The sequence below is a fragment of the Aedes aegypti genome, chromosome 1, assembly GCF_002204515.2.
Source record: "Aedes aegypti strain LVP_AGWG chromosome 1, AaegL5.0 Primary Assembly, whole genome shotgun sequence".
In the NCBI taxonomy this organism is placed as follows: domain Eukaryota; kingdom Metazoa; phylum Arthropoda; class Insecta; order Diptera; family Culicidae; genus Aedes; species Aedes aegypti.
Window position 1 is genome coordinate 94,645,941 of NC_035107.1, and position 24,287 is coordinate 94,670,227.

The window sequence follows — 24,287 nt, forward strand, 5'->3', positions numbered from 1 at the left end:
CCTAGAATTCATCTGGAAGTCTTTCAGACTTCATCCGGAAGTCTTCCAGACTTCATCCGGATGTTCATCCAGAAGTCTCTCAGACTACATCCAGAAGTCTCGCAGACTTCATCCAGAAGTCTTCCAGACTTCATTTAGAAATCTCTCAGACTTCATCTTAAAGTCTTCCAGACTTCATCCGAAAGTATCCCAGAATTCATTCGAAAGTCTCCCAGAATTCATCCGGAAATGTTCCAGACTTCATCCGGAAATCTCCCAGACTTCATCCGAAAGTCTTCCAGACTTGATCCGGAAGTCTTCCAGGCTTGATCCGCAAGTCTTCCAGACTTGATCCGGAAGTCTTCCAGACTTAATCCGGAAGTCTTCCAGACTTCATCCAGAAGTCTTCCAGACTTCATCTGGAAGACTTCCAGACTTCATCTGGAAGTCTTCCAGATTTCATCCGGAAGTCGCCCAAACTTCATTCGAAAGTCTCCCAGAATTCATCCGAAAGTCTCCCAGAATTCATCCGAAAATCTCCAAGACTTCATCCGGATGTCTCCCAGAATTCATCCGGAAGTCTTCCAGACTTCATCCGGATGTTCATCCAGAAGTCTCCCAGACTACATCCGGAAGTCTCGCAGATTTCATTTAAAAGCATCCCAGACGTCATCTATAAATCTCTTGGACTTCATCCAGAACTCTCCTAGACTACATCCAAAAGTTTCCCAAACTTCATCCAAAAGTCTCCCAGATTTCATCCAGAAGTCTTTCAGACTTCATTCAGAAGTCTCTCAGACACTAACTAGAAATCTTCCAGACTTTAACCAGAAAACTTCCATACTTCATCCAGAAGTCTTCCAGACTTCATCCGGAAGTCTCCCAGAACTCATCCAGAAAACTCCCAGACTTCATCCGGAAGTCTCCCAGAATTCATCTGGAAGTTTTTCAGACTTCATCCGGAAGTCTTCCAGACTTCATCCGGATGTTCATCCAGAAGTCTCTCAGACTTCATCCAGAAGTCTCGCAGACTTCATCTGGAAGTCTTCCAGATTTCATCCGGAAGTCGCCCAAATTTCATTCGAAAGTCTCCCAGAATTCATTCGGAAGTTTCCCAAAGTTATTCCGGAAATCTCTCAGAATTCATCCGAAAGTCTCCCAGAATTCATCCGGAAATCTCCCAGACTTCATCCGGAAGACTTCTAGATAGAAGTTTTAAAATCCGATAAAAAAATTTTCCAAACATTCCCAAGCAAATTTTACACCCAAAATAAATCGGATGGCGGATTTCCCTCCTAGCGTATTAGGTGCTAAATCCACCTATTGATGGTAAGATTCGCCTCCTAAGCGTAGACGGGCAAACCCGTCAATTGAAATCGAGCACATTGGACTTGAAAATTCGAGCAATCTAAATGTTTACGCCCGACCCACACAATTGCACAACCAATCCGAAGCCGAATGATGGCATCGGAAACGCACACTTAGGCAAATGGTCACGCGGCAAATGGATGGTGGACATGTCAAAGGAATGGAATGAATATTGCAATATGAAACGCTTTATATATTGCTTTTGTCACTTTTCCCATCAAGCCGTCGATAGGTTCGTGGAGTTAGTACTGGTTTATGAATCGGGAGTTCCTTGGTTCGATCCTGAATAAGCGCGAGTATATATTTTGTTTTTATTTTTTGGTTCTTCAGGCAAATTTATGAAATTCAACCCGATTTCTTGTGGCGAATTATCATAATAGATTCCGGTCCCTGTATTTAGATAATGATTTTGTTTGAGTGACTATCGAAATAAGGTACCGTGTGACAAATGGGTAAAGGAAATCGTATAGAGAGGGTTCTTAAAAAATAAATAAAATGAATAAGATATACTATATTTTTCAGATTGTTTCCTACTAAATCTATGCTATATTCAAATTTAATGTTTGTGCCAAAGTTCAAGGTAAATATTGAAAATTTTGGAAACTAGTGGGACAAGTGAAAATATTGTCGTTTTAAATGACTGAACTGAAACTAAAAAAATAACAGTCAGATCTGTGATTTCAAATGGCCTCTTTTATTAGTGTATGAATACACAAACAATCACACATAAATAATAAACATTGTGTACTTTTTAAAACAATTTTCTTGAGTAAAGTTATTTATTTAGAAACAATGTTACTTTTATTAAAAGTAATAACATCATCGAAATTCAAACACCATTCTATTTTACCGATTTTCTACTACTCATTTTATATAAAGTTAAGTTATCTCTTTTCTAAATAATGTATTTATTGCCTTTATCGAGCGGATTTAACCCGGTCAAAAGTGTCAACATTCTTGTACCTACTGAATAAGTCATTATTTGAACTTAGTATCCAAACTCATGCGTCATCCGTTGAAGCCATTCAGAACATTACGATGTACATGTTTTTTTTTAATTTCTTTATTAGTACCATGCCCACACAGTTACGGATCACCCACAGTGACGGATCACTTTGGCGTTCAACATCGGATAACTCGCTCAAAACATAAACGTAGACGTAAAACATATTTTTCCCATGTTATACTATTTGTCTTCTAGCATTTGTAAAGTTAAGCACAAAATTCAACCGCTTAATAACTGTGTATTTGACAAATGTTTAGTTGGCACTACACAGCTACCATTATATGGTCGTTTTCTGTAAGAAGTGCCGTCAGCATTCATAAGCTCCCACAAGCGGTAAAATTCATATGTTATAGTATAAAACATGCTCGTTCGCTTCGATTTAGTGTGTATTCATCTTTAGAAAACAGTTTTCTTGATTGTTGATTCTAAATACCGAATATTAGCACTTCTAACTAGTGATCCATAATATGGACCAGGAAATGATTGTTTACCACGGTTATGGATCACTTCCAAAGAATGTAGATTTCTACCATTTTAAGCATTGGATTCGACATTTTCAGATAATAGCACTAAGGATAAAACTAATACAACATCAAGGTTGGTAAATTTCATTTTTAAGCAGACAAAAATGGGTGGATAACTTGGTGTGGAGCGAAAACAGTTCATGCCTCAGTTACTACAATGCAGTATATCACAAAAAAGGACATTTTACCCTTGTTTCCAGCTCTAACAATGCTATTTTTTGCAGTAATATGTGACACATTGTTAACTTTCACCAAATCATGCAATACAAATGCATTGGGTTTAAAATCTCTTGATTTTGCGCACTGATCCGTAATATGTCACAATTTGATCCATAATATGAAAATTGATCCATAATATGGTTTTCAGAAACCGATGCAATTTTTAATTTTTATGTAATCCTATGTAAATATTACACTCAAAACAGTTTACTAACCGAAGTTCCAATTTGAAATGATTCAATTCGGGCTTTTCAATTACAATTTTACGTTTTCCATGTCGTTTTATTGAATTTTATAGGTTGGACTCTACACTATTTGATCCATAACTGTGGGGTCATGGTATTATTAGTAACATTAGTAACATTCATTTCTTCTATCATCCTAATTTGGTAAAACAAATTTAAGATTTTATTAACATTTTGTTAACAATATACTACATCTCCCTGGCTCATCACCCGAAAGGCTTTGGGGTTTTACATATTTCGACATGTTGAATCCAACAAAAATAGTCCGGTTGAAAACCCCGTGTAACACCATCGTGACCTTCCCTTGTTAGCTACCCCATATTCCCGATTGCCCCAAGGCTCCGCCACAAGAAATTTGCCTTAGACACCAAAATATGAAAGACAAAAAACCAAAACTGGAATCGAAACCGCAACCTTCGGATCCTCAAACATGAACCCACACCACACGCCCATCACAATTTCTCATGTGCAAATCTCTCTACATCACACAACATGAAACCATCTTGTCACGGAGGACAACCTGCAAGAGGAGCAAAATACAACACCCGTTGGACAGCCAAGTGCGAGAAGGGGTGAGATGATATGTTCTATAAATATATTTTTGCAATTTCTCATCGTAATAGGCTGTTTTTCATCACGCCAATCTGTCATGAAACCGCCTACTTTCCTGCACTGAAGTATGCAGTGCGGGAATAGTCATTACCTAACTGAAAACAGTGCTGTAATGATTTATTACGCAACGCTTTCTCATTACGCAACTGTTTTGAGTTGCGTAATGAATCATAACACAACAATTCCTCAAAATTGTAAAATGTTAGTGTATGCATTCCTATATAATTTTTGATTCCCTCAAGTGGTCTTCTACGAAATTGCAAAAAATGTTGTACGTAACTCGTTGCAGAACTCGATTTTTACAGCACTTGTCGTAATTATCCTACTCGGCAAGCCTCGTAGGATAAATTTACGACTCGTGCTGTAAAAATCATCATTCTGCAACTTGTTCCGTAAACTACTATTAAAGTACCAACGCGGTGCTGCGGGAATTTCTTACTTATACCAGAGTCAAAATCTATATGTTTGTATATCTATTGTTGCTGAAGTATTCGGATTCTCCGAAGCAAACTCGATTTTTGCTCGAAAGTTAGTTCGAAGCTGTAAATAGTTTTATTAAACGTTTGCATGCCGAACAATAGCGTTTATACTTACATTTAATCTCCTCATTAAGTGTTTTTCAGCGAACAAATATGCTTCTAGGTAAGTTAGCTTAAGGAAACCTAGTTTAAGAAGAAATTTAGTAAAAGTTGAACAATTTCTAGGTATAAACAGCAATAAATTCTTACTTATGGTGTAGAAAATAGGTTTTAACAATTGGACACAGATTCTGTCTTTTACTACTTTAGCTGATAATTAATTGTATCGGACATGATGGCAAACAATGGAGCTCTATTGCATGTTGTATGTGTATTGGGGTATTGTTTAGCCTAGTGTGAAGCTGCCTGCGATCCATCCGTTAGACGAACGATCGAGGGGTCTATTCTGATGATTAATCCTAACATCTATATTATCGGCAATGACTTATACATTTGCAGTGGAAATAGAATTTCATGCCGTGCGTGTTGGATTGGGTAATATATTAGGGAGAAACAAATAAACACACTTGACTATAACAGTCGGGCGCTTTATAAGCAGAATTTTATCGTTGACGTTTGCTGATTGATTTACTTTTCATTTATTTACATGTTGGTCTCCTATTAGTCGCATGGTTGGGGACGGTATGAGACTCCTCGAAGTAGGAGACCCAGGGTTTGTGGGATTCGATTCATTTGACGATGCAATATTGTAATCAAACATCTAAGTGTGCATACAGCAAACTGGATTACCGTAATTCTTTCGCAATATTAGAAGTGGAACAATTATCACGACATGGATGTTTTATGTATCTTTTAAAATAGAGGCCGTTGATAAACCATGTGATCATTTAGCGTGGAGGGGGTATCTAGCCAAAGACCACGGTCCACCCATTTGTTTTTCAAAGAAAATTCCACCATCAACTAAACCTGAAAGGTTTCATTAGCAGTCGGATGGTTCAAATTAAAAAAAAATGTTTTAAAATTCAATATTTCATATCTTCTTTACCAACAACGATTAGAAGACGATTAAGATTTCTATGGAAATTACTATGACAAAATTTGAAAAAAATGTTCCCCACATGTTAGTACTGTAATGTTAATACAAAATTATTTCTAAGTGAAAACTAATTCCTTAAACAATAATAAGAAACACTGCAGTAGAAACAAATCTTTTATGAGCTAATTTTGTTAGGGATTTTTGCAGAAGTTTGTCACACTATAATCTCACATTTCGCTTAATAATAGCAAACCAATTCATAAATATCTCTTCTCCCATTTTTCAAATTTTTGTTTCATTCATGAACAAAAGAAACACATGATCATTGGGCGAGCGGGGGGTTATTCGTCAAAACCACACAAAAGCACGAGGGTGGTGGAGGTGACTGAAAAGTCAGGAAAAATGTTCACGTGGTTTATGGACGACCCCTAAGAAAGATATGGGGATTGGAATTTCAAACATTTTTTAAATTTTAAATCGCTCTTATTAGCAGTCATTTACATTTACCGTTATATTTTTTTTTTTAAAGAAGATGCAATAGTACCTAACTGGAATTTACATAAATTACAATAAGGTTTAATTATCGCACTCAACATTTTACACCAAAGCCAGATTTTCTATATTTTTGGAATTGATATACATAAATAATAATTCTCAAAAAACTTATGTGCACAACATAATCGCAAAATAATGGTGAACGCGTCACGAAATGATTTCTTATACCCTTAAGTGGATTTTTTGGTGTTGGTGTTCGTTCAGAACTCGTGAAGATCTTTTCCGAACAATATTTTTTTCTACATCCCAGAAAATAGGGTGTCTTTGAGCTTGTTGTGATATACATATTTGAAAATAGTAAATAGGCAAAGAATGTTCGCAGTTAATAATGAAGGGAACGCTAATAGAACATTCCGCCGTGGATCAAGCTCTGTCCCAGTTGGAACGAAACACTTGAAGAAAATTACTTAGTAAAAGAAGGAAAAAATTTGAAATTTTGAAAGTGTACATCAAAAACATTATCGAAAGAATGGAAAATTGATTAAAATAATGTTTTTTCAACATATCTCGAATAGATATCATGTGTTTGTTATAAAATTATTCATATAGAAATATTAGCAGGTTCTAAAGTAATGATCATTCTAAATGCGTTGCTTGCAAGAATTGATAAATCAGTAATATATAAAAATGTTTATGTATTAGCTTTACTAAATTTTATCTATGTGTAAAAGTCACGTAGGAAATTGATTGAAGTAAAATTATGAAATCTAATTAAGGAAGATTGGATTGAACAAATGTGTAGTGAAAATAAATCACTTTGTTCAGCAGAGTGTGCTACTACAGCCTTGACAATCGAAAAAGTGTCACGCTGTCGGCCGGAAGGTGAAAAATTTGATGCAATTGATTTTGCTCAACACGTGTGTTTCCAAGGAAACTTGCTGTGATGACTTGTCGGCTTACTAGGAGAATTTAATATTTTGTTAAAATGCTATGGCCCGCTTTGATACGTACATGGTATATGGAACCTGCTAAGAAGAAAGAGTGTGGTATGATCAGTTTACATATTTGATGTGAACAGAAAATGTTCATTTTTTTCTAATGCGTTGCATTATTTAGTCTACCGTTAACGGGTAATAAAGTTTTTGTTTATGAAAACTTAGAGTTTGTATGTGTTTGATCGAAGACACATTCAGGTAAGATAATAAAACATTCATGTGTCATTCATGTTGCCCCCAAATTTAGTTTCTGCTGCATAAGAATTGATGCAGAGTTGCAGTTTTGGTGAGAAATTTCAAAATACTTTTTTTTTTTTTGTTCAATGTGATGATTTTGTGGGTTTTTATACACATTTATCTGAATTCACAGCATAATTAGAGAGGGATCAGATTTAAATTTCTTTTCGTTTCAGAGAGCGAGTAATGGCGCTTAAGCCAAGGCTCTAGAGCCAGGACATACGGGGGAAATACCTGTGTCCCATCCCAGGAAAAGGAACACAGCGATGAAGTGTGCATTAACTTTCTTAGCTACGCCACTTCCAACGATTTTACCTTTCCCTCTTAATGAAACGGTCGGTACGGTTGTCCCCATTTCTTCACTTATAAAATTGAAAAATGTTCGCTCACCATGTTATTCATTCGTGAATAATCTGATGGTCGTAAATCTTTCAATTATCTTAAAACTCAAGTCTGCACAGTAGGTCTGGCCATTTTAATGTTTGTGTCATATTGTATACGATATGCTGCAAAAATGAATGTCGACAAGAAAATACTGGAATCATTTTCCAGTATTTCCAGGATGCTTTTCAATATTGGTTGTGCAAGCGCTTAGATAGATAGATAGATAGATAGATAGATAGCTTTACAAAATTTTATCTTATGATCTTATATGAAGAACAACCTATTTTTAAAAGAAGGCAAAATTTATTATTAAAACATTAGGTTATTGGACGTCAAAAATTATAGTGACATAATAAAACGAAAGAACATCAAAAAATGCGTTCAGAATCATCGGAGTAACTGCAGTAATCGATTTCTCTTTTCGCTGATAACTTGAGCAGATCAATGTTATCGATTGTTGCTTTTATATTAGTTGGAAACAAAAAACAATATCTAAAACAATATAGCTCGAAAGAACAGCTTATGCATAAAAGAAGGCGAAATTCATTTTAATTTTAAATCTTCAGTTTTTATATTTATGATTACATTTTATTTTGAAATGCTTGAAGGAAGGGTAAATTTGAATAAGTAATGAAATAGTTTTGGCAATAACTTTCCCAATATGTTTTAGTTTACTCAAGAGCATATCATTGTTGCATTAAGTGCCTTTTTTAAATCAACTGACTCTAAAATAAGCCTGATGTCGTCAGAGGGATTCAATAAAAACGTAAAAACGAATATTATCTTGAGACGTCCTTGGTTTCAGACTCATTATGCCAAACGACTTTATGTCAAATGATTATTATGCCAAATGACCTACCGCCAGATCAACTCTATATTTACTTATAATAATAATGCTCAACATATTGTCGATTTAAAGTCATGCTTTAGAGCATTCATGATGTCAAAACTATGTATCATTGCTTGACAGTTGTCGAATGAGTGCAATAAAACTTATTTTAATCTGCATTTTATTATGCATATAAAAATAAACACACATTGTTTGAAAATGTATTGGAAAATATGAAGTTGGTGCAGTCCCATATTGAAAAATAAAGGCATACCAGTCTCCATATGAACTTTCAATTTAAATTTCAGCTGCAAAACGTGAATTGTGTTCAAGTTAATTATTTTTTGCTGATCATTAGAAGCAAAATTAGTTATCTATGCGGTTGTGTTAAATATGTCAGGAAGAAATGTAAGGGGTCGTCCATAAATGACGTAGCTATTTAGGGGGGAGGGGGATCTTTACGGGGCCCATATAGTCGTAGCGGTTAACGCGCAGCTATTCAGCAAGACCAAGCTGAGGGTCGTGGGTTCGAATCCCACCGGTCGAGGATCTTGTCGGGTTAAAAATTTTCTCGACTTCCCAGAGCATAGAGTATCTTCGTTCCTGCCACACGATATACGCAAGCAAAAATGGTCATTGGCACAGTAAGCTCTCAGTTAATAACTGTGGAAGTGCTCATAAGAACACTGAGATGCAAGCTGAGATGCAGGCTCTGTCCTCTGTTTTGTTTGACTTATAAACTTGGTTTATAAAATGATGATTCAGCTTCAAAACATTCATCAAGATTGAAAAGAAATCTGAGAAATTTTAGATTTTCTTGATAAATGCAATCAAACAGATTTTTCAAAGCTTTAAATGGTTATGTAAATATTATATTATATTCGTGTCTTAATTGATAAATTTATAAACAAACAAAATCAAAGTTTAATAAATAAATTAAAAATCAATGCTTTAATTACTTGGAGTACATTGTTTTCTCATTTGTTGACAAGTCATAAAGTCAGCCGTTTTCAAGACAATAAAATATGCTCTTTTCGGCAAATATTACATGAAACAAGATATTTATACCGTGTATTATGCATTCAATGTTGCAGGAGATCTCACTCAATCAACTCATCGATTTGTTTTGATGTATCAATGCTCTTGATGGAATAGCCTGAATATTAATGAGGACAACAGATTCGAGTGATATCGAAATTGCCCTATCATTCAATTTTATTGATAACTTGGTAATTTGGTAATTTTTTATTATTTACCTGTTTCATTATAGGTTGTGTAGGTTCATTTTATTATGAAGAAAGATAATGAAGTTCAGCTGAAATATTAATAGAGATAAATAATTTGTATAATAAACGCTAGAATTTTCTAAACATTCCAAATATATCAAGTGTAATCTTTTCTATATCTGGTCACTGATTGCCAAATGGATTTGAATTTGGATAATAATTCATTTCGAATTAATATATTTTATTGTTCATTTTCATTGAAATCTATTTCCTAACAAAGAGTAATTTAAAAAAAATCCTCTAATAACGAAATTTCTGTTCTAACTAAAAATAAACTAGAAATATATTGTACCCTAACTCAACAATAACGAGCTTCATCAATCCAATCAATTTTTTTCACATTTTCTATAGTAAACTTGTTTGTCTTGGTAACAACAGCAAAAGTAATACAATTTAGCCTATATGAAACTAGATACCAAAATTATGCAACAGGAACTGTGTTTATTTGAAACTGTTTTCCAAATTACTTTCGAGCGCTACTGTATATCATACTGTTTGATTAGATTATCCATACATTTTAGTCAGTAATAAATGTCAAATTTTGCATTGAACTTCTGAATTCTAATTTTTTGTTTCAACCCAATCACTGAGGGAAATTAATAAAAAATATAAAGGGGGGGCCTTCCTTAGCCGAGTGGTTAGAGTCCGCGGCTACAAAGCAAAACCATGCTGAAGGTGTCTGGGTTCTATTCCCGGTCGGTCCAGGATCTTTTCGTAAAGGAAATTTTCTGGACTTCCCTGGGCATAGAGTATCATCGTACCTGCCACACGATATACGAATGCGAAAATGGCAACTTTGGCATAGAAAGCTCTCAGTTAATAACTGTGGAAGTGCTCATAAGAACACTAAGCTGAGAAGCAGGCTCTGTCCCAGTGAGGACGTCAATGCCAAGAACTACGTATTTTCCAAGGGGAAGTATCAGTGAAAAATGCTACGTTATTATTATTATTAACTTTATTTACGAGACTTTCAGCCCGTGGCTGGTTCGTCTCGGAAATGTTACGTTATTTATGGACGGCCCCTAATTAATAATAATAATAGAAAATTATAAACATTTGTATTAAAGAAAAACTTCAAAGTTTGAGCGCTATTTTCTCAGTGCCTACTTCTTTCAATATGGGCCTTTATGGGCAGCATAAGTTGTTCTTAGGAAAACTTTCTTATCGAAAATGTCTCCATCATGAAATTATGTCCTGAACAACTAATTCCTATCACAATTCATAGATAGTCAAAATTAAAAATAATAAAAAAAAAGATTATTGCGTTATATAAAAATGAAATTTTGTTTTCATATTTTTCATGATAAAAAAAATCCATCAAAAATCTCTTGACTTCTACAAACGGTTTACTACAATCTCCCCCATTGAACGTTCTGTTCTAAAATCAACATATCGGTGCCATAATTCTTAAAATAAATTGCTTGCAAAAACTCATAGCCAATTTGCAGAAGTTGTTCTTGAGTCAAAATGATCGATTAATCTGTAGAAAACTCTTTAACTATTATACTAAAACCATGGTTAAAATTTAATCCCATATATGGGGCACGTTTTCTTATAATCGGCTCATTCTGGGTAGCATTCATCAGCATTGGATCGATATTTTTTTATCAATGTGAAAGTAGAACCGTGATCTTGTTTTCTTTGAATAGCACCAGCAAAAGATTCCACAGAGTTTTCATGTTTTAAAGACTATTCATTTTATAAAGAGGACACCTTGTTTATGCTATATCTTTTTTATCATGTATATAAAATCCCAGAGTTTTCTGTCTGTCAGTAACGCTTTGAAAGGTTTCATTGAGCAGCATACAACAGCAATTTAAGAGCACAACAACAGTCAAATTGAGAGCACTGCAAAAGTCCATTTGAATGTTACAACATTACAATAGGGTCCTAAAGCCCTGTCCCAATTTTAGTGCCAAACGCTTACGTTCAGGCCAAAAACACATGTTTACTCAATATTTTAATGTTTTTTCATTTGTTTAAGTACAAAAAACATTTTTTTATGTTTTTATAGATTTTGTCACACTCCTTGATTTGAACTCAAATTTTGGGTGTATTTTGTTTTCCGTGTCCCTTCCGAAATGTCAGATAGGAACAACCCCAGTGTTAAAACTAAAACCCCTGTGATATTTTTGTCGACTAAGCGAACGTCAAACATGATCTCAAGTGTCAAGGTTCATTTATGGATCCAATATTGAAATTAAAGTTTTAATATGATATATCCGTTATTTGAGCGAGAAAAATTGCTAAAGTAGTTGCAGTAATATGATCTTTCGTGTTATTAAATGAAAACAAGATTTCATTACCATTTTAGGACCCTATTGCAAATTGTGGAGCACTATAACAGCTATTGCACAGGGTGTTCTAGAGTTTTCCGGAGCTTTGTCCTTCCTAATTCGTATAAAAGTCACGATCTTTTTATCATTGTAGTTTTCCGGTTTTATGAACTTGGACGGTAATCAAAATGTAAACAAACCAACTTTATGCTGTTCGACCGCACTTAAATTCCGATGCAAGTTGAAAATGTGATTCATTACGGGTTTCGTCATTTCAATATGAGGTTCAAAAACAAATAAGATATATGCAAAGGAAAGATAAACATGAATGTGGGCCGAATATTCTAGCTTTTTTTTATTTACACAACCTTCTTGAGTCGATGTTTCATGGTTCGATATCGACTTATGAGGGCAAAATAAAAATATTTTTTTATGGTAACTATAATGGTCCCCTAAAAGAGCTTTCCAAAGCATTCCTGTTCAATGACTCGATATATTCATTAGTCGATTGTCCCCTAATTACAATTCGATTCGTTTTAAATCGTTGACGATCGCCATCGCAGCTCAAAGATCTATACAGAAATTGTAGCACTGGTTAATCGGGATTCAATAGAATATTCTAGAATTTTCAGTCAGATTCTTCTCTTTTATTTATAGAAGCTTCTGGAACTTTTGAAATATTTCACAACAGCATTTAAGGCTGTAATTATTTCAGATCAGAATAACGGCACTATAACAATAGAGTATGGTTAGAGCATAAATTTGGGCGATTTTGCGTTCATAAATATCATGCGTGTCTCAGCTTATTATTCATACACCAATGGCATATTTATCAACAGAGAAATTTCTCTGTCCATGTTATCATTTTGCAATTGAACATAAACATTATTAATCTTTTAAAGAGGTTTTTGCTTGAAAATTCTTATGGAACGTGACTAGCTACGCTGGGTTAGCTAGTTTATCAATGAAATCATAATCGGTTTTCTGTGCATCGTAATACTATTATTTTCCTCTTGTAATACTATTATATTCCTTCTTGTACAAAGAAGAACAAAGAAGTTTCGACAAAAACTTCCTAGAGAAGATGTTCTTCAAACTTAAACAATATTTTTCACATACCAAAAATCCGAATTTTTATGAATGAATTGTGTTTTGGTATACTCAACTATTATACTTGGCTCCAAACCTACCAATCTTTGACCATTCTAAACATTGTTCCTTATTCGTGTGAATTATAATTATTTTGATATTGATATTGATTGATATATTGATAAATTATTATGAATATACATTAAACTTGTTCAACATACGATGATTAACGCTTTACAGGAGACTTGACTGTATATCTTTATTTTGCTGGGGATAACACATGTTCACATATTTATCAATAGCATGAGCAATCATGCATATGAAACGTAAAACCACATCGACTTTGGTTACACATCATTTCAGTAGTAAGTTTGGAGCAGTAGATATATAGTGTACTAGTCGATCCGATGATTATGGTTCGAATCTGGTTTGCACCCATTCGGTTTTTTGCGTATTTCCATACTTCCAATACATGCACTTAAAAGGCATAGGTGTGGAAGTTTTATTTTTTAATACATGTGTTGGTGATGCACGCACATGAAAAAAATACACATGCGACATCAACCAGGATCGATCCATGGTCATGAGCGTGAGAACCAAACACTATACCACAGCACTAAACCCGCTTGTTGGTATGCGTGGTGCAAAAAGCATATCAAGTTGTACTTCCCCATTTGTACCGTAAAAACTGCTCGACTCAATGACCGAATTATCTGCCTATCAATAGACGCTCAAAAACGTCATGTCGCTCAGAAGAACACTTTTCCGCCATCAATAGACGCAGAAAACGCCTATAATGACGGCTTCAACTTTTGGGTGCAGAATTCATCCGGAAGTCTTTCAGACTTCATCCGGAAGTCTTCCAGACTTCATCCGGATGTTCATCCAGAAGTCACCCAGACTACATCCGGAAGTCTCGCAGACTTCATTTAAAAGCATCCCAGACGCCATCTAGAAATCTCTTAGACTTCACCTTTCTCGGGGATACGACTGTGATGATTATGTTGTAGGTTATGGCCTTCAGTCTATTATGCTCAAAAACGGATTTTACGTTTTCATCCGACGTCGGATGAAAACGTAAAATCCGTTTTTGAGCATAATAGACTGAAGGCCATAACCTACAACATCTTAGACTTCATTCAAAACTCTCCTTGACTACATCCAAAAGTCTCCCACACTTCATCCAAAAGTATCCCAGATTTCATCCAGAATTCTTTCAGACTTCATTCAGAAGTCTCTCAGACTCCATCTAGAAGTCTTCCAGACTTTAACCAGAAAATTTCCATACTTCATCCGGAAGTCTTCCAAACTTCATCCGGAAGTCTCCCAAAACTCATCTGGAAAACTCCCAGACTTCATCCGGAAGTCTCCCAGAATTCATCTGGAAGTCTTTCAGACTTCATCCGGAAGTCTTCCAAACTTCATCCGGAAGTTCATCCAGAAGTCTCCCAGAATACATCCAGAAGTCTCACAGACTTCATCCAGAAGTCTTCCAGACTTCATTTAGAAATCTCTCAGACTTCATCTAAAAGTCTTCCAGACTTCATCCGGAAGCCTTCTAAACTTCAACCAGAAAACTTCCACACTTCATCCGAAAGTCTTTCATACTTCATCTGGAAGTCAACCAGACTTCATCCGGAAGTCTCCCAAACTTCATCCGAAAGTATCCTAGAATTCATTCGAAAGTCTCCCAGAATTCATCTGGAAATCTTCTAGACTTCATCCGGAAATCTCCCAGACTTCATCCGAAAGTCTTCCAGACTTGATCCGTAAGTCTTCCAGACTTGATCCGGAAGTCTTCCAGACTTGATCCGGAAGTCTTCCAGACTTGATCCGGAAGTCTTCCAGACTTCATCCGGAAGTCGCCCAAACTTCATTCGAAAGTCTCCCAGAATTCATCCGGAAGTCTCTCAGAATTCATCCGGAAGACCTCTAGCTAGAAGTTTTAAAATCCGATAGAAAATTTTTCCAAACATTCCCAAGCAAATTCTACAAAATGAAGTTCATGACATGAAATCTATAAATTGAATTATCCAAAGTCTTGAGGATCATAAAATGTATAACTTATAAATTCTGCATGTGACAATTGAAGCTTTGAGAGTGGACTCTATTACGAAACAGCCTTTATCATGCAGATGTAACCCAATTCTCGGTATCCATTTAATCAATCTCCATTGAAACCTTTGAGCAGAATGCCGAGTCAGGGGTCAAGCATCTCATTATGAAATGAAAAGCTCTTTTTTTTTCATCTTTCTTCATCTCAATATTCAAACGTTGAGCTGCTCACAGCAAAACACAAGGACCAATCGCTTAAGAAAGAAGCCATCCCCTTTTGTGGCATTGATTTACTTGCTGTTATTGCTCTAACACTTCCCAAACGGTTCGTTCGAAAGAATCCAGGATTAGCATTTTCCAGCTTGCTCGACGCCCACCCACAGAGAGCGAACCAGCGACAGAGCCAGAAGAAGCCTTTTCACTTTCTGTGTGTTCTTCTACCTGTGTATCGAAGGATTATCCACTTGAACACGTTCTCAGTCCCAGTTTTTTTCCTGCATCAGAGACAAACTGTAAGGAAAAACGAAAAACACTTTTCCACGCCGCCTGTGTCACCACTAGGGTGTTTCAAAATTTTACTGTGTCAAAAATTTTTGGGGGATCATGGATAAACAAACTTTTTTGCTGCAGGAACTCTGAGAAATGACGTTAAGTGTTGAGCCTTGGTGACATTAACAAAAAAGTTTGATTTTGTGATTATTGCAAAAAATAAATATATCTGATTCTGCTAAATTTCATGATATTTCGTGAAAATTTTACATTTTTTAATTTTTTTTCCCAGATTGTTTAGATCCTAGAGAACTGAAAAATTGGAACACCCTTCACTCAACATTCATCCGGCTGGAATCCAATTTCAAAAAACACGAGCAGGACTTTCCAGGCTTGCCTTCGCACAAACCGGTTCATGTCTACCTACCTGGTTGTTTCTCCGGAGTTGGTTCCCTTCGTCCTGGAATCCGACCTTGTACCGTCCATTCGTTCTTCTCAGCTGGGTTGCAATTGGAATGGTGTCGGAATGCTTACGCTTGGTATAAACTACCTACCTGGAAACAATACAGAACGGAAAGAGAAAGAAGAAGGCGACAATGAGATATGTAGTTCCGGCAGACAGGAAATTGAAACTGAGACGAGAAATTGGAATTAAATCTGTAGTGTGGTATCGTTTTTGTGGGCGACGGATTGTTGTGCAAGGTAATGAAGTGATGGAAGATTTCGGTTTTCGTACAGGTGTCCTGTAGTGTGTTGGGAAAGCTTGACGGTTGGTCGAATTTTCAAAAGTTGAGGATCGTTTACGGTTGGAAAAACCGAACACGAACTGTCGTAGTTGACCCAGAACGGAAAGTTGATGAAGGTCAACGGACGTGTCGTAGACATAGTAAAAAAAATAGAGAGAGGGTGGTACATTTGGCATACGGATTTTTTTCCAAAAGGATGTTAGGCCAAAAATGTTGAAATAATTATTATCCCTAAGTTGATATTTCGCAAAAATATCTTATTCGGCAAAAAAATATATCATCTGTACTGCGTCTAACTACAATAAAATGACTCATTTTATCTAAAAATAAATGATAACCGAATTCAGTACTACACCATTGAATTCCACTAGAGTTTGTATCTTTTGACGAATACGTGTATTTTGACCTAAATTTCAACTACTAGACTCTAGTTCTCGACACTGAAGACTGTATGGCCGTCTTCAGGTCTAAATACGCGTATCTGTCAAAGCATAGCATAGCATAGCATAGCATAAACTGACTGTACATGTCAATGGTTGCTACTCCGTGATTGATCGGAACTGGTAAGAATTGCACTACGATCCAAATGAATAAGGGATGGGAGTTTCCGCTTACTCTCGAAGTGCAATTTTAGCAGATCTAATATTATTGATCAATAACGGCGCCGGCCAAGTCCTTACAGTCAGTTGGGATGGGGAAGGAATGTTAGGGTGTAATGATTGTTGCTTCTAGAGACCGAGAATACCTCTGCATCTCCACAATCACCACGGGAAGGGTGTTTATTAGTGAGGAAGGAAAAGATCTGGGAGTCACCTCTGGTCGGTGATGCGATCCATGGACAAGGGGGAAATATACGACTTGTATTTAAAGCTAGTTTTGTATTTTTGTCTCGAGAAGTTTTTGGAAAAATTACGTCAACATCTATAATGTCGAACAATTCAAAAGACGTTTTTATTAATGACGAAAACTGAAAATTACATGTATATATTTTAACTTATATGAAACAGGAATAATGCCGACACTTGTAGTGACGAACCATACATAGTTTGTTTGAAAATTACATATGAGTATTACTGTGCATTTTGTCTCGATATGGTAGAAGTTTTAGAAAATACGTCAACATTCACAATGTCGAACAATTCAAAGGATAATTTTTAATAATGTCAAAAAGAGAAAAATATATGTATATTCAAATTGTATAAGAAAAAAGCATAATGCCGACACCTATAGTGACAAACCATACAAAGTTTGTTTTAATATTACATAAAAGTTACGCTTTCAAGAAAATATGTGTTATCATAAGCATGAAACGAACTCACCAGTTGGCCATCCATTCTCGACTGAACACAAAACTGACACTGACAGCAAAACTTCTTGGCGTCCCGAAAATAAACCGTCTTGCTTGGGCCTTCCCAAATACGTACCCAGCAAGACGCTCCAAAACAAAGGGAAAAAAAAAAAATCTCCGGCGACGAAAACACGCGCGAAACCGTCAACAAACTCTATCGGACGACGCAAAACCGAACCGTCCTGCTTGGGCTTCTCGAAGCACTACCCAGCAAGACGCCCCAAAACAGGGGGAAAAAATTCTCCGGCAACGAAAACGCGCGAATCCGTCAGCTAAATCAATCGGACGACGCAAAACCGAACTGTCCTGCTTGGGCTTCACAAAGCACTACCCAGCAAGACGCTCCAAAACAGGGGGAAAAAAATTCTCCGGCAACGAAAACGCGCGAATCCGTCAGCTAAATCAATCGGACGACGCAAAACCGAACTGTCCTGCTTGGGCTTCACAAAGCACTACCCAGCAAGACGCTCCAAAACAGGGGGAAAAAAATTCTCCTGCAACGAAAACGCGCGAATCCGTCAGCTAAATCAATCGGACGACGCAAAACCGAACTGTCCTGCTTGGGCTTCACAAAGCACTACCCAGCAAGACGCTCCAAAACAGGGGGAAAAAAATTCTCCGGCAACGAAAACGCGCGAATCCGTCAGCTAAATCAATCGGACGACGCAAAACCGAACTGTCCTGCTTGGGCTTCACAAAGCACTACCCAGCAAGACGCTCCAAAACAGGGGGAAAAAAATTCTCCTGCAACGAAAACGCGCGAATCCGTCAGCTAAATCAATCGGACGACGCAAAACCGAACTGTCCTGCTTGGGCTTCACAAAGCACTACCCAGCAAGACGCTCCAAAACAGGGGGAAAAAAATTCTCCGGCAACGAAAACGCGCGAATCCGTCAGCTAAATCAATCGGACGACGCAAAACCGAACTGTCCTGCTTGGGCTTCACAAAGCACTACCTCTAAATACGCGTATCTGTCAAAGGATGAAAACTCGAGTGGAATTCAATGGTAAAGTACTAAATTAAGTTTTCATTTACTTTTAGGTATTCCATTAAACATCTCGAAGAATCGTCATCATCATTTCCCTGCCGAAGGCATTCTGTTATACCAACCATAAAAGCAGTGACTGTGACGACTCATCTCAAAATCCCATTTGACTATTCGAGCTGCTGCGTACAAATTCCGCTTATTACAAATCGTGATAAATCCCCAACACAACGATCTACCCTTTGTGCCGTTCCCGAGGGAAATAACATATCAAAATGATAAGCTTTCATCGTACTTCACGGTGTATGATCACACAAAAAAGATTTGAATTTATTTTCCCTTCCTGATCCAGCCCCACATAAGGGGAACCAAGCTAGGAAGTAACTCCGCTTTCGGTCGCGCCAATTTCCTTCCAATTTCACTGTCGCAGCAACGCAGGCAGGACCAAGAAAAGGTGAAAATATGTTTTTGCATTCGTGAGTTAGCGGACGGTGACGGCAAGGCAATGGGGTTCGGCGTTTGCTGCCATTCGGCTCGTTATATTCCCATCGCTCTCTAGGTGACACGCACTCACGAACGGATGAGGGAAAAACAGCTCGCTTTGGTGGATTGCCTTGGGTGAACTGAGGACCGGACGGCGATGGTGTAACTACCTCAATCGACTCCCGGAGCAAGGAGACAAGAGGCTTCTACTGGGAAGGTGATCAACAGTAGACGAGACTGGAGAGTTTCGATCCCCTATAATAAGTCCAGAGAGTCAAATGTTTATGTGATTTCTGCATTACTGCATGTTTATTAATTATGACATGTTGTAAAAGGCTGTTAAATACGATGCATTTGAAAAAGTTTCATGACTATTGATTCCTTTTTGATCACATTCACTAAACAAATGCGTCTGTTTCAAAAAGTATGATTGGCTGAAATATTCTATTAAAATCGAATCATAAGTCAAAATTTCAAAAAAATACTGGAAGACACATTAAATTGAAACCATTTGTGAATCGCTGATAACTCGCTGGATTAGTAAATTAGTAGAGTCATCTGAGAGAGTCATTGTAGCAATTTCGCATAGCAATATAAATAATTGTCCAGGCGTTGAAACTATTCACATTGAATTGTGGGTGAGATTATCACATAATTCTAAGCAGGATTTTTTGCAAAATCTTGGACAGGATTGTCATCTACAGGACATTTACACACGGTTACCCATAACATAGATAGGTTTATTTTACAGAACGAGACACAGGAAATCCTATTTAAAGTTTTCACATAATCCTTAATGTCAACCCAAATGTATTTTGCCGTTCTACGCATATTTGTAACCATTCGAGTAGTCGGGATACTGTTGTAATACAACACGCGCGATTAGCTCCATACTAAAGCCGTAATTTTGTATTGAAATACTGCCTTGAATTCTGCTTAACGATACCCATTCAAAGCTCATCATCGGAGTGAATTGCATTTAAGTGAAATTTCGACGAAAACCGTGCAGTTGGGATGTAAATCTTGAAAAACTCAGTGACAATATCACGTGTATACTAAACAATACTAGCATAAAAGACTGTAAAGGTGCACTGTATACAAGCAAACCAACCCGAGTGGTGAAGAGTAGAAAATTAAGAACAATCGGATACTCTACGGTTTTTGTGAAAAAAGGAAATAAATAAATAAAACTCAATAAATAGTGCTTTTACGCTACGGTCGCATGGCCGGCAGCTCGTCAGGACCTCCAGAAGGTCCTCGACATGCCCTGTCAGGAGGAGGAGGTAGAAGGACGTAGAATCTCCTCAGTGGATGAGAAGTGACGATGATATAGGTAGCATGGTACTGCTTCTGCGCCGCAGAACGATCGATGATGAATCAGTGGCCGGGTTGAACCAAAAGCTCTACCGAACCCTTTCATCGTCGGTACTTCCATCGAGCTGGGAATTGGTTCAAAAGTTGAGGCTTCTCGTGAAGGGCGTGGAACTCGATACATTCTTCGCACCTCGTCTAAAACCGTCTTCAACAAATTGTTGAAAATCACCGAGCTTACCGATGGAACCCAAGTCGAGATTATCTCTCACCCGACCCTAAATACAGTGCAAGGTACAGTTTATGATCAAAACTCAAAGGATATGGACGAAACCGAAATTCAAGGATACCTTTGTGCTCAGGGTGTACACCAGTGTTGCCACATTCCTATCTGTACCGAAGGCTCAAAAATCTTTTTTATCTGTACCATAGATTCTAAAAATCTGTACCCAAAATCTGTACCGCATCTAACAGAAATTGTTGAAAAAACTCTTAAAATCCTAATGAACTTTAGAGCTTAACATAGTTTTTATTGAAATAATTTCACTTTTAATATAATTATTATTCAATTCTTTGAAAACTGTATCTTTCAATTATAGTTTTGTGAAAATTAGTTCCAAATTCCACGATTTTTTTCGGATTTTGTGTCACAAAACTACCAATTCCAAAAATCTGTACCAATCTGTACTTTTTCGTGAAAATCTGTAATCTGTACCGTACAGAATCTGTACCAAAAACTATCAAAAAATCTGTACCTTTCCAGATAAATCTGTACTTGTGGCAACACTGGTGTACACACGGTTCGTAGACTCAAAAAACGGGTGAATGGTAACCTACAGAACACACCACTCCTAGTACTTTCTTTCCATGGCACGGAACTCCTCAATTTCGTATACTTTGGACTACTTCGCATTCCGGTTAATGTTTACTACCCCTACCCATTAATTTGCTTCAACTGCGGTACGTACGATCATTCGAAAAAGCTCTGCCAGAATCGCCGTGTTTGCTTACAGTGTTCTCGAACACACACACTCACTGAGGGTGAAAAGTGCTAAAACCCACCACATTGCCCACACTGCACTATGGGCCAGGGACGCAATTTGGTGGGACAAAATTAATAACTCGGTAACGAAACGTTACCGGTATTTGGTGCCTTCGGCAAAGTTTTTTGTTACAACGAGGACCATCTACTGACATAAACGGATACTTCGTAAATCGTCCGCATAGGTGGCGCTACAATCTAACTTTTTACTGTGACGTTCTAGAGACTTGGCACGTTCGGCAAAGTTGTTCATTTTGATAAAATAAACAACTCTCTCGAAGACGTCAAAATTCCACAGCCTACTGTTTTAGAGTTATTGGCGAAATTAGAAAAAAAATAGAGAAAAATCGATTTTTTACACCAAATTTTACATTTTTCCTAAGAACCATGTCATATAATATTTATTGCTGATAAATATACAACGAACGCAAGCTCTGGTGGAAAAAAATAATAATACGACGCATAAAACCTAAGAAATTATGAAAAAACTTGAAAAATAGAGCAATTTTTAAACCTTAATATCTCTAAAAGCGCAAAAAATCGCAAGCTCAAATTTTCAGGCAACATAGAGCAATACTTGATGGAACGGATGTCAAAATTCCAAAGAGGTATATTTTGGTGTTTTTGAGATTTTTTTAAAGGTTTCCTTTCCATTAAGCGATCAATATTGTCATGGCAAATATTTAAGTGTATGTTTAAATTATCGGAAGAATATATTTTATTATTTCATGAAATTATTATATCTGTTCACAGTTGGCTTTGGATTTCATCTCGAATTCGTTGTCACAGTTTTCCGGAAGCTCAAAATTTAAGCAAATCCGGTGATTAAACACATATTTAAGGTTAAACAACCTAACAGTTCTCAAAATCGAAGGAATCTCCAAATTGATACCTTTGATCTGTATCCCCTGTTTCGAAACATCCAAGAATCATTGCTCTTTCCGCTTTAAAACAAATCTACAAGCTCCGGACAAGAGATCGTGCGCTCTAAAATTTTAGTATTTAGAGATATCGACATGAATATACTTTAAAATTTGATTTTCCGTGTTAAAAGTAACACATTCACAAAATAGATTGCTCGAACCAAGATGACAACAATTAACTGACACATGATCAAGTCTTTTATGGCATACTATATCATTTGAATTATTGAAGAAAAACAATTATGTACCCAGTTTTAATCTACACTTTCATCTACATTACTCGATATCAACTCAAGGAACTGCTCTTAAACTGAATTTCATGGCTACTATGATGGCTTTTTTAAACAGTTTTCTGAAAGTTTTTGTTCCACGACTCGTTATTTCTTGAAGTCGATCGTCCCTTCAGATTCCTCATGGAAATTAACTGTATTGGAGAAATATAATCATTGTAAAAAAATGATAGATCTCAAAAACACCAAAATATATCTCTCTGTAATTTTAACATCCGTTTTATCAAGTATTGCTCTATGTTGCCTGTAAATTTGAGCTTGCGATTTTTTGCGCTTTTAGAGATATTAAGGTTTAAAAAAAGCTCTATTTTACATAATATCTTAATTTTAATGCGTCGTATTAATACAATTTTTCCACGAGAGCTTGCGTTTGTTATATATTTATCAGCAAAAAATAATATATGATATGGTTCTTAGGGAAAATGTCAAATTAACGTTAGCGTTAGCGTTAGCGTAGTTACGGTATACTTCGTAGATTGGATAGTAGCAACATTTATGTTTCTTTTTAATAATCTCATCCTGACTACTTTCAAGAACAAGGCAGGAGAGTATACCTTGTTCAAATCATAAACAAGAATACTAAAAGCATGAATATCGCTATTCCCAGCCACACCCATCTTTACCGTAACTTGGGATAGGGGAAGGAAATGTTGATGTAGCACTTACTTAATGAGAGGCCACCGACTCAGCGACACCCTCATAAGCGCTACGGAGTTGGAGGTTGGGGAAGGTATATTGTCAGGATTCGCCTAGAAAGCTGGCGATAGACCATAAATATTTGTTCTTTAAGCGTTTTCAAATTAATCTTTTGAATGTCGGCAATCAAAAGAGAAAACAATAGCTTATTTATAGTATAAATAGTATTTCGCGAAATGCTTGTCGATTGTGCAGTAATATTTTTACTCAATAACCAGTAAAAAGCAAAACCGATCCCTCCAGGTTCATCGGATTGTATAAAATAACGATACGCGTAAAAAAAAATCACGCCTATTGAAAAACTGTACTGTGCCCATTGAAAAACTGTACTGGGTGGTACTGTATTTTTAGATACTATGCCCACACAGTTACGGATCACCCACAGTGACGGATCACTTTGGCGTTCAACATCGGATAACTAACTCAAAACATAAACGTTGACGTAAAACATATTTTTCCCATGTTATACTATTTGTCTTCTACCATTTGTAGTGTTAAGCACAACGTTCAACCGCTAAATAGCGGTGTATTTGACAAATGTTGAGTTGGTACCACACAGCTATTATTATATGCTCGTTTTCTGTAAGAAGTGCCGTCAGCATTCATAAGCTCCCACAGCTGTGTACAGGTGGTAAAATTCAAATATTTTAGCATAAAATATACTCATTCGTTTCGATTTTGTATGAATTCATCTTTGGAAAACATTTTTCTCGATTGTTGATTCTAAATATCGAATATTAGCACTTCTAACTAGTGATCCATAATATGGATCAGGAAATGATTGTTTACCACGGTTATGGATCACTTCCAAAGGATCTAGATTTCTGCCATTTTAAGCATTGGATTCGACATTTTCAGA

The 24,287-nt window shown here is 36.6% G+C and overlaps 1 protein-coding gene across 1 annotated transcript in view; it reads right to left on the reverse strand.

Moving 5' to 3' along the window:
• Window positions 1–16,133, reverse strand: part of LOC5570598 — a 434,882-nt gene extending 418,749 nt beyond the window's left edge. The window contains exon 1 of the mRNA XM_021842919.1: window positions 16,031–16,133. The gene's annotated coding sequence lies outside the window, so the exon portion shown is untranslated. The remainder of the gene's footprint in view (window positions 1–16,030) is intronic.
• Between the last annotated feature and the right edge of the window lie 8,154 nt (window positions 16,134–24,287).